Below are 11,517 nucleotides of genomic sequence, written 5' to 3' on the forward strand. Positions count from 1 at the left end.
AAAGTAATTTCCCCAATTTTCTTCCTGTGCATTCTTAGTTTAGTTAATTAATTTAGATAAAACAAAACCCTTTATTTTTTAGGCTAGATAATAAAAAGAGAGTTAATACTAGTACTTTAGTTCCTGTGGGTTCGACATCCCGGTCTTGCCATGAACTATACTACTGTTCGATAGGTGTGCTTGCCTTTGTCGTGATAATAGTTAGTTTTCAAGTACAGCCAATTATAAATTTAAAACTTATCGCGATTTACATCAATCAAGTTTTTGGCGCCGTTGCCGGGGAACTAAGATATTAGGAACACTTAATTTTTATTACTTTAGCCATTTATTTTATTACAATTTAAATTTTATATTTGTTTTTTTGTTACTAAATTTTCTTTTTCATTATGGCAGGTTTTTATAGTTTATGACTAGAAGAAACTCGTCAGGACTACTACTTTTTGATAGTGAGATCGATTGCATAGCTCGTAAAAACTAAAAAGAAATAAGACGAAGCCTAAGATACACAAAGGAAGAGCAAGAGGATGATATTCACACCACAACCGAGGAGATGGCTGAAAATCAAAATAATCAGCTTCCTCCTGTGATTGCTGTTGATCCAGTAAATCAGAATCTTGCTCCACGTACTATGAATAATTATGCTAAACCTAATTTAACAGGAACTGAATCGAGTATAGCTAGACCTACTATTGCTGTAAATAATTTTGAATTGAAACCTAACACGATTCAAATGATACAACAGTTTGTTCAATTTGATGGTTTGTAGGACGAGGATCCAAACACTCATTTGGTGAATTTTCTGGAGTTTTGCGACACTTTTAAGATCAATGGCGTTTCTGACGATGCCATTCCCTTCGGTTATTTCCCTTTTCATTGAAGAACAAGGCTAAACAGTGGTTGAACATGTTACCACGAGGGTCAATCACTACTTGGAAACAAATGATTGAAAATTTTTTACTTAAATATTTTTCGCCGACTAAAATGGCTAAATTGAGGAATGATATCTCTTCTTTTGTGCAAATGGAGCTAGAAACACTCTATGATGCATGAGAGAGATACAAGGATCTATTGAAAATGTTCCTTCACCATGGGTTTCCACTCTGGCTACAGGTTAAAACTTTTCACAATGGCCTGAATCCTTCGACTAGACAGATGATTGACGCAGCTGCTAGTGGGACTATCAATAATAAGACACTTGAGGAGGCTTATGAATTTATTGAAGAGATGTCACATAATAACTATTAGTGGCAAGTCATGAGAACAAAGCCGACAAATGCAGCCTGTGTTTTCAACCTCAATGCAGTTACTATGCTATCTAACCAAGTAAAACTTTTAAATTAAAATATTGAAGGTTTGTGTGGTTCTACTCAGGTACATCCCGTGATGAGGTGCGATTCAAATGGAGGAGGAGTACACACAGAATATCAATCCTTCAACCCTAGCATCAAGGAGGATCAAGTTTATTATATGGGTAAAAATAATTCTAGATCTCAAAATAACCATACAGTAACACTTATAATGCAGGTTGGAGGAACTATCCCAACTTTTAGTAGGGTGGTCAAGGAAATCAAAGGCCACAACATCCCCTAGGTTTTCAACAACCATTTTACCAGCAAGAAAAGAAGCCGAACCTTGAGGAGATGCTAACGAAATTTATCTCGGTGTCAGAGACTTATTTTCAGAATACCGAAATAGCACTTATGAATCAACAAGCGTCAATCCAAGGGCTCGAAACTCAGATAGGCCAACTTACCAAATTAATTTCTGAACGACCACAAGGTAGCTTGCCAAGTAACACAGAATCTAACCCAAGGGAACAACTCAATGTGATTACCGTTCGAGAAAAAGAAGGGTTAGTTGAACCTGAACTAGAATCGAGGCAAGGAATTGTGGTGAGTAAGGGTAAGGATGAGGTGGACCACAGTGAGCGAAAATCAGTAAGTAGAGAGTACAAACCTCGTGTGCCATACCCCAATACGACAAGGAAAGACCACACGGATGAACAATTTGGTAAATTCCTTAAATTATTAAAGAAATTACATATTAACTTACCGTTTATTGAAGCTCTTTCGCAGATGCCAAATGCAGTTAAATTTTTAAAGGAGCTTTTAGCAAATAAATGGAAGTTGGATGAGGCGTCACATGTAGAGTTGAACGTAGTTTGCTTAGCCGTTCTACAAAATAAGCTACCTAAGAAGTTGAAAGATCCAGGGAGTATTACGATTCTTTATTTGATTGGTAGTTTGAATGTTGATAAGGCACAAGCTGATTTAGGCGCTAGCATTAATTTGATGCCATATAAAATGTTTAAACAACTTGGTCTTGGGGAACCTAAACCCACTAGGATGAGTATTCAATTAGCTGATAGATCTGTTAAATGTCCTAGGGGAATTATAGAGGACGTACTTGTAAAAGTAGATAAATTTATATTCCAAATTGATTTCGTTATGCTTGACATGGATGAGGATGTTGAAGTGCCTTTAATCTTAGGTCGTCCATTTTTAGCCACTATTAGGGCTGTTATTAATATGGGTGATGGTAAATTGGTACTTAGAGTAGGTGATGAAGAGATTATTTTTAAAATTTATAATGCCATGAGATTTTCTAGGGAACAGGATGACTCATGTTATTTTATTGACTTTATTCATCATGCTACTCAAGATTCTTTTCAGGAAATCGTACATAAGGACACGATGGAACTGTGTCTTGCCCAAGGAGAGGGGGTGGATGATGATTCTGAGATAGGAACCGAACTAAATTCCAATGAAACCTCCTCAAGACCAGCAGAATATGAGGGTATTAAGGTAAATGATGAACTTAAGCAAAAACCCTCTATTGAAGAACCTCCCAAATTGGAACTTAAACAATTGCCGAATCACTTGGAATATGCATTCCTTGGAAATAATTCTACATTACCGGTAATTATTGCATCTAACTTGTAGCCCAAGGAGAAAGAGAAATTACTCCAAGTATTAAAAGAGCATAAAAGGGCCATAGCTTGGAAAATTTCTGACATCAAAGGTATCAGCCTTTCTTTTTGCACCCACAAAATTTTAATAGAAGATGAATATAAGTCATGTGTGCAAGCCCAAAGATGACTGAACCCCAACATGAAGAAAGTTGTGAAAATTGAGGTAATTAAACTCCTAGATGCTGGAATTATTTATCCTATTTCTGATAGTTCTTGGGTAAGTCCAGTGCAGGTTGTTCCTAAGAAAGGAAGCATGACTGTTGTAGCCAATGAAAAGAATGAATTAATCCCAACAAGGACAGTCATAGGTTGGTGAGTTTGCATTGACTATAGGAAGCTGAATGATGCCACGAGAATAGATCACTTCCCCCTTCCATTCATTGACCAAATGTTCGAAAGATTATTAGGGCACATGTACTACTGCTTCTTAGACGGACTCTCAGGCTATTTTCAAATCCCAATAGCTCTTGAAGATCAAGAAAAGATGACATTTACATGCCCATACGGTACGTTTTCTTATCGTAGAATGCCTTTTGGATTATGTAATGCTCCTGCTACTTTTCATCGTTGCATGATGGCCATTTTTGACGAACTCATAGAAGACATCATGGAGGTTTTTATGGATGATTTCTCAGTTTTCGATAACTCTTTCCATCTTTGCCTTAAAAATTTAAAACGAGTTGGTACGTGATATTCGTGATAGGTTTTAAATATTTATAATGAATCGTTCTTGAAACTAAATATTATCACGATGAAGGCAAGTGTACCTATCGAATAGTAGTATAGCTTTAGCAAGACCGGATTGTCGAACCCAAAGGAACTAAAAGTACTAGTAATGACTGTCTTTTTATTATCTAGCCTAAGAATAATGGGGTCTATTTTAACTAACTAATTAACTAAACTAAGAATTCACAGAAAATAGAATTGGGGAATTACTTTTGGAAAACTCGATTGTTTGAGACAATACCTAAGGAAAAATCCACCTAGACTTCACTTGTTATTTGGCTCTGAATTGGACGATTTATTTATTTGACTTGATCCGTAAAAATCCATAAGTTATATTATTATCTCTCTCGAGACTAACAACGTCTAACCCTAGGTTGAATAATTGAAATCTCTTTCTAATTAACTCCCTAGGGTTGGATTAACTCGATCTATGGATCCCCTTATTAGGTTTCACCCTAATCCGACAAAATCTTGTCACCATATATCTAGGCGCGCAACCAACTCCGCTTAATTATGAAAAATGTACACTTAGACAGGGTCTATTCCTCCTCTGAATAAGAGCTTAACTTGAATCAATATCCTTGAATATTAAATCAAGAATTAAGAACACATAATTAAGAACAAGTCAAATATTTATCATGCAATTCAGATAATAATAACAAGATCTGGTTTAGGTTTCATTCCCCTTAGGTATTTAGGGGTTTTAGTTCATAACTAAAAAGGTAAACATCTCAGAAGAATAATGAATACAAAACATAAAGAAAAACCTAAAACTCCTGAACGGAAATTGAGGGGAGATCTTCAGTTTTGATGATGAATCTGGCTTCTGAGATGGATCAATCGGCTTTCCTTGAGCTGTTCCCTTCTTCTTCCTCTATGTGTCCCCTTTTTCTCCTACTCTAGGGTATATTTATAGGCTTTAGAATGCCTAAGAACCCTCAAAATAAGCCTTTTCTGAATTGGACTAAACTTAGGCTCGGCAGGAACACGCTCGTGTGACATGCCAGTGTGCGATTGCTTAAGGCCGTGGTCAAGCCTGTTAAATAGGCACGGCCATGTGGTCCACCCATGTGTGTCGTGCTTTGATTCTTCCAAATTGACACGGTTGTGTGGTCTGCCCGTGTGAGGAGGTCCAGGCCGTGTTGATTTTGTACGTTGGCCCATTTTCTCCGTTTTTGGCCCGTTTCTCATTCTTTTCACTTTATTATGTTCACCTAAGTATAAAACATGAAATTAAGGCATTAGGACCATTGAATTCACCAATTTTAAGGAAATCATCATCCATAAAATGTGCTAAGAATGGGATAAAAATATGTATGAATTACGGTTTATCACGAGTCTTAATAAGATAAGAGGAAACAAATCTTATGCTCAATTGGGAAAAATGTCACTTTATAGTTCAAGAAGGTACTGTGTTAGGACATAAAATTTTTAGTAAAGGAATTGAGGTTGATAAATCTAAAATTAAGACCATTGAGAAACTACCTCCCCCTAAATTGGTTAAGGTTATTAGAAGCTTTTTAGGACATGCTGGGTTTTATAGAAGATTGATTAAAGATTTTTCTAAAATAGCTAAGCCTTTGACTAAATTACTAGAAAATGATGTGCCTTTTAATTTCGATCAGGTATGTTTAGAAGCATTTAATACTTTAAAGGTTAAATTGACTAAAGCTCCAATTATAACTGCACATGATTGGAATTTACCTTTTGAACTAATGTGTGATGCGAGTGATTTTACAATAGGTGCAGTTTTGGGACAGCGAAGAGACAAGCATTTCAACCCATTTATTATGCTAGCAAAACTTTGACTGCCACATAAGAAAACTACACCACCACAGAGAAAGAGCTGCTAGCTATGATTTTTGCATTCAATAAATTTAGGACATATCTAATATTGTCTAGAGTTATGGTTTATACTGACCATTCTGCTCTTCGCTACCTTTTAACTAAGACTTATGCAAAACCTAGACTTAAACCTAGACTTATTCGATGGATTCTGTTATTGCAGGAATTTGGCTTGGAGATTCAGGATAAGGAAGGAGCTGAAGATCTCGCAGTTGACCATCTTTCCAGGCTAAAAAATTCAAGTACCAAAGAGCCGGATGAAGTTAAAATAAATGATTCATTTCCTGAAGAACAATTTTTTGCTATATCTGATTCGAATGTACCTTGGTTTGCAGACATTGCAAATTTTTTAACTGCTAACATTATCCCAAAAGGGTTGACACATCTGCAAAAGAAGCGATTTTTTACTGATGTGAAAAACTACTTTTGGGAAGACCTTTTCCTTTTTCGTATATGTGCAGATCAAGTCATTAGGAGATGCGTTACAAGGTCAGAAGCATTGAATATCTTGAAACATTGCCACTTAGGACCAACTGGAGGACATTACAGTGGAAGCAAGACCGCACATAAAATACTCGAATCAGGTTTTTATTGGCCCACACTTTTTAAGGACACCAACAAGTATGTTGCTACTTGCGATAAATGCCAACGAACAGGTAATATCTCTAAACGTGATGAAATGCCCCAAACATACAAGCTCTCATGTGAAATATTTGATATATGGGTAATTGAACTCATGGGTCCATTCCCCATCTCGTTTGGGAATAAATACATATTAGTAGTCGTCGATTGTACGTCTAAATGGGTGGAAGCCCAAGCTTTACCTACTAATGATGCTAGAGGGGTAGTACGATTCCTTAAGAAACTCTTCTCTCGATTTGGAACACTAAGAGCAATTATCAGTGATAAGGGTACTCATTTTTGTAACCCCAAATTTGATAAGACCCTTAAGAAATACGGAGTTCACCACAAAACAGCTACCCCCTATCATCTTCAAACTAGTGGACAAGTCAAAGTAGCAAATCGAGAGCTCAAACATATCCTAGAAAAGACAGTAGAATCAAACAGGAAGGATTGGGCGATGAAAGTAGATGATGCTTTATGGGCTTATAGAACTGCTTTTAAGACCTCCATAGGAACATCCCCTTACAGACTTGTTTACGGAAAAAGTTGTCATCTACCATTTAAGTTAGAACACAAGGGCATTCTGGGCTATAAAATTTCTAAACATTGATCCCAAACTTGCAGGTAAAAACAGGTTGATGCAGTTGAACGAGTTAGATGAGTGGTGAAACAATGCATATGAAAATTCACGCCTATACAAGAAAGCAACGAAGCGCCGCCACGTCGCTCGTTTAAGACAACGCAAGCAATTTGAAGTTGGAGATCTTATCCTGTTATATAACGAGAGGCTCAAATTGTTCCTTGGGAAGCTTAAATCACGATGGTCAGGTCCTTTCGTAGTCCAAACTGTCTTTCCATATGGCATAGTAGAGGTAAGTCACCCATCACAAGGCACTTTCAAGGTAAATGAACATCACCTCAAGCTCTACAATGGTGGGAATTTCAAAGACGATAGAGAGGAGCTACAGCTCCAAGAGCTTCCCTAAATATACCCACAAGGTAGAGTCAAGCTTAGACTCTAAATAAGCACTTCTTGGGAGGCAACCCAAGCACTAACCTCACTAAATAGGGTTTAATTTTTCTTTAACTGTTCATAGTTTAATTGAAGGAAATTTTGACATTTGACAGTGGCAAACACGGGCTAGCCCATGGGCTTGCTTTAGGCTGTGCTCATACCACAGGTGGCGACACAGCCGTGCGAGAGGCCCTGTGAAAATAGAGCAAAAATTTTCCCAAAACATGGGATTTGATACATTGCCACGGTCGTGTCACATGGCCGTGGGCAATCCTGTCAAAATAACACGGACACTAGTGGAAGAAACTGAGAAATTAACATGGGCGTGCGACATGCCAGTGTCACCACCCGTGGTCGAGACTGTCAAAAGATCACGGGCGTGCGCATATATACACGGGCGTTGGAGAAGCGAACCACAGCATGCACGGTCGTGTGATACGGCCATGTACCACACAGCCAAGACACACGGGCGTGTCCTCAGGCCGTGTGGCGATTCCTCATTTTGTGACAAACACAGGTTGGACGCGAGCCAAATGGGCGTGTGACATGGCCATGTGAGACCAGTGTTGAGCGACACGGCCGTGCCTTTTTTTTAAACTCGCTTTATTTTTATTTTTTTACTTTTATTTCTATTTATTTTTAAAGACTCGTGTTTTATATTTTTTAAACTCTACCTATCTTTATGGTAATCATCAAATTATTCCCTTAATTCTCCTTCATAGCAGTGTCTTCTCATTTATCCCTCAGAATCATGCCTTTCCTTCAGCTTTATCTTCAGTTCTCGCTCAGGCTAATCCAAGGATTTCATCCACAATCTCAGGGCAGTTCCACTTCTCTTCCTCTCTTTCGATATTATATTTATATCGCTATTATATATCTTTGTACATTGAGGACAATGTACATCTTAAGTGTGGGGGGTTATTTATATCATTATCAAAAAAGTCCCTAAATTTTGCCTTATTCTCAAATAATCTTCTCATATCATTATTAGAATGAATTTTGATTAATTTATGATTTTTATTGATATATCTTGAATTAAAATATAGGCATTTATGCTTGATTGTTAGACTTTAAGGAATTAGAGAATTGAACATGATAAAGTTGATTTTTGAGAATTAAAAATTTTTAGGTTGTTTCCCTAAGTTTAGGTATTATTTTGAGTTGAAATTCACAGGTTAAACATCAAAAACCCATAATTTTTGTGAGATCTTGAGCCTTTAAATCATAAATTATTTCTTTCATGTTCACTTTTATTGTTGCTTTGAGTGCATCAATATCGAATTGTTATTCTAGAACTTGCTTGATAATGCATGTCAAGACCACACCTTTGATTTGATATGTCAAGATGATAAAGGCACTTAGGTTTAACCCACTCACTCCATAAAAGCCTACCTTCATAATTAACCCTTAGTGAACCCCCTTGAGCCTAACAAACCGTTCATTGATTTACCCTCAATATTAACCCATAACCCATTATTGTTGAAATCCCCTCAATTAATTTGATCCCTATATTTGTCGAGATTTGATTTGAATAAATTACTTAGCTATGTTTTATTTTTGATAATTAGCAAAGTTCTATGTTGATTTGTTTTTTTTAAAAAAAAACATACATACATACATATTAGTAGTAATTCTTTGTTTTTAAGCTTAAGTATTTAATTCCATATTCCATGAAGAAAAGCTCAATTCTAGGATCTTATAATTAGGAATGTAATTTGTCAGTTTTAGTATTTTTCTAGTTAGGTAATTTTTCAATTCAATCTCTATTCTAACCTTTTCTTTCAACTTGTGACCACACCCTAACCAAAGCCACGTTACAACCCTCTAAAGACCTTTTGATTGATGTGTCATCTCAATATATAGTGGTGGAGATTTAATTTTCATGCAAGCCTATGGTAATAACTTTTCATATTGACTGTTGAGTGCTAAATTTCTTGTCCTTAAACACCTCGAGTGATTTGAGTGAATCTTTAGTGAGGATGTGAAACTTTTTGATATTTTGAATCAAAGGTGATTACTTAGATGAGGGGAGACACCTAATGTTTTCGTGATAAAATGCTTAACTTGAAATGTTTTAAACTTTGATGTTCTTCTAGATGAATTCTCAATGTATGATTCCTTATGGATTATTTTGAGATATTATTGATAGGAATTATAAGTTGAGAAAAATGATTTTTAATTGTGAGTTGAGGATTTTGCTTGAGGACAAGCAAACGCTTAAGTTTGGGGTATTTGATAAACCGTAATTTATACATATTTTTTATCCCATGCTTAGAACATTTATGGATGATTTCTCCTTAAATCTGGTGAATTTGATGCTCCTAATCCTTTAATTTCATGTTTTATACTTATGTGAGCATAGGAGAGTAAAAAGAGCGAGAAACGGGCCGAAACAGAGAAAATGGGCCAATATGGGAAATCAACATGGCCTGGATTTCCCTACAAGGGTATACCACACGCCCATGTAGTGTTAGCATACTCTAACACGGCTTGGACTTCTTTACATGGGTAGACCACACTGCCGTGTCTATTCACCAGAATCTAACACAGTTTGAAGCACTCGCACACGGGCGTATCACACGGTCGTGTCCCTATCGAGCCCAAATCGAGTTCTAATCGAAAAAGGGCACTTTGGAGGGCTTTGAAGCATTCTAAAGCCTATTTAAAGACACTAGAGGAGGACTAAATGGAGACACAAAGTAGGAGGCAAGGAATTACTCGAAGAAAGCAATTGATCCATCTTAGAAGCCGGATTCTCTTTCAAGACTAAAGATCTTCCTTCAATTTCCTTCAGGGGTTTTTGGGTTTTCTTTATGTTTTGTTATCATTATTCTTCTGAGATGTTTTCTTTTACATTTATGAACTAAATCCCCGAAATACCTAAGGGGAATGAAACCTAAGATGGATCTTGTTATTACTTTCTGAATTATATGATAGATATTTGACTTGATCTTAATTATGAGTTCTTAATTCTTGCTTTAATATTCTAGGATATTGATTCAAGTGTGATGTGCTTATTCAGAGGAGAAAAAGTCCATGTCTAAGAATAGATCTAGCATAATTAAGCGGAGTTGATTGCACCCCTAGACATAGGGCGACATAATTTTACTGAATTAGGGTGAAACCTAATAGGGGAATCCATAGATCGAGTTAATGCAACACTAGGGGTTATAATTAGAAAGAGATTTCAGTTAATTAACCTAGGGTTAGACGTTGTTAGTCTTGAGAGAGATAATAATATAACTTAGGGATTTCTACGGATCAAGTCAAGTGAATAAATCGTCTGATTCAGAGTCAAATAACAAGTAAAGTCTAGGTGGAATTTCTCTTGAGTATTGTCCAAATCAATCAGTTTTTCCCAAAAGTAATTTCCCCAATTTTCATCCTGTGCATTTTTAGCTTAGTTAATTAATTCAGAGAAAACAAAACCCTTTATTTTTTAGGCTAGATAATAAAAAGAGAGTTAATACTAGTACTTTTAGTTCCTGTGGGTTCGACATCCCGATCTTGCTATAACTATACTACTGTTTGATAGGTGTGCTTGCCTTTATCGTGATAATAGTTAGTTTTCAAGTACAGCCAATTATAAATTTAAAACTTATCGCGATTTACATCAATCAAGTTTTTGGCGCTGTTGCTGGGGAACTAAGATATTAAGAACATTTAATTTTTATTACTTTCTCCATTTATTTTATTGCAATTTAACTTTTTTTGTTACTAAATTTTGTTTTTCCTTCTGACAGGTTTTTATAGTTTATGACTAGAAGAAACCCGTCGGGACCATTACTTTTTGATAGTGAGATTGATTGTACAGCTCGCAGAAACCGAAGAGAAATAAGACGAAGCCTAAGATACACAGAGAAAGAGAAAGAGGACGATATTCACACCACAACCGAGGAGATGATTGAAAATCAGAATAATCAGCTTTCTCCTGTGATTGCTGTTGATCCAGTAAATCAAAATCCTGCTCCACACACTACGTATGATTATGCTAAACCTAATTTAATAGGAACTGAATCGAGTATAGTTAGACCTGCGGCTGCTGCAAATAATTTTGAATTGAAACCTAACACGATTCAAACGATACAACAGTTTGTTCAGTTTGATGGTTTGTAGGACGAGGATCCAAACACTCATTTGGTGAATTTTCTGGAGTTTTGCGACACTTTTAAGATCAATGGCATTTTTGACGATGTCACACCTTCGGTTATTTCCCTTTTAATTGAAGAATAAGGATAAACAGTGGTTGAACTCGTTACCATAAGGGTCAACCACTACTTGGGAACAAATGACCGAAAAGTTTTTACTTAAATATTTTTCGCCAGCTAAAACGGCT

General features: G+C 36.3%; 1 non-coding gene across 1 annotated transcript; it reads right to left on the reverse strand.

Moving 5' to 3' along the window:
- Window positions 1-987: 987 nt before the first annotated feature.
- Window positions 988-1,094, reverse strand: LOC128283242 (small nucleolar RNA R71). Its single transcript, XR_008273584.1, has one exon. It is a non-coding gene; the product is annotated as a small nucleolar RNA R71 (small nucleolar RNA).
- Window positions 1,095-11,517: the final 10,423 nt, after the last annotated feature.

This window comes from Gossypium arboreum, chromosome 10, assembly GCF_025698485.1.
Source record: "Gossypium arboreum isolate Shixiya-1 chromosome 10, ASM2569848v2, whole genome shotgun sequence".
NCBI lineage: Eukaryota > Viridiplantae > Streptophyta > Magnoliopsida > Malvales > Malvaceae > Gossypium > Gossypium arboreum.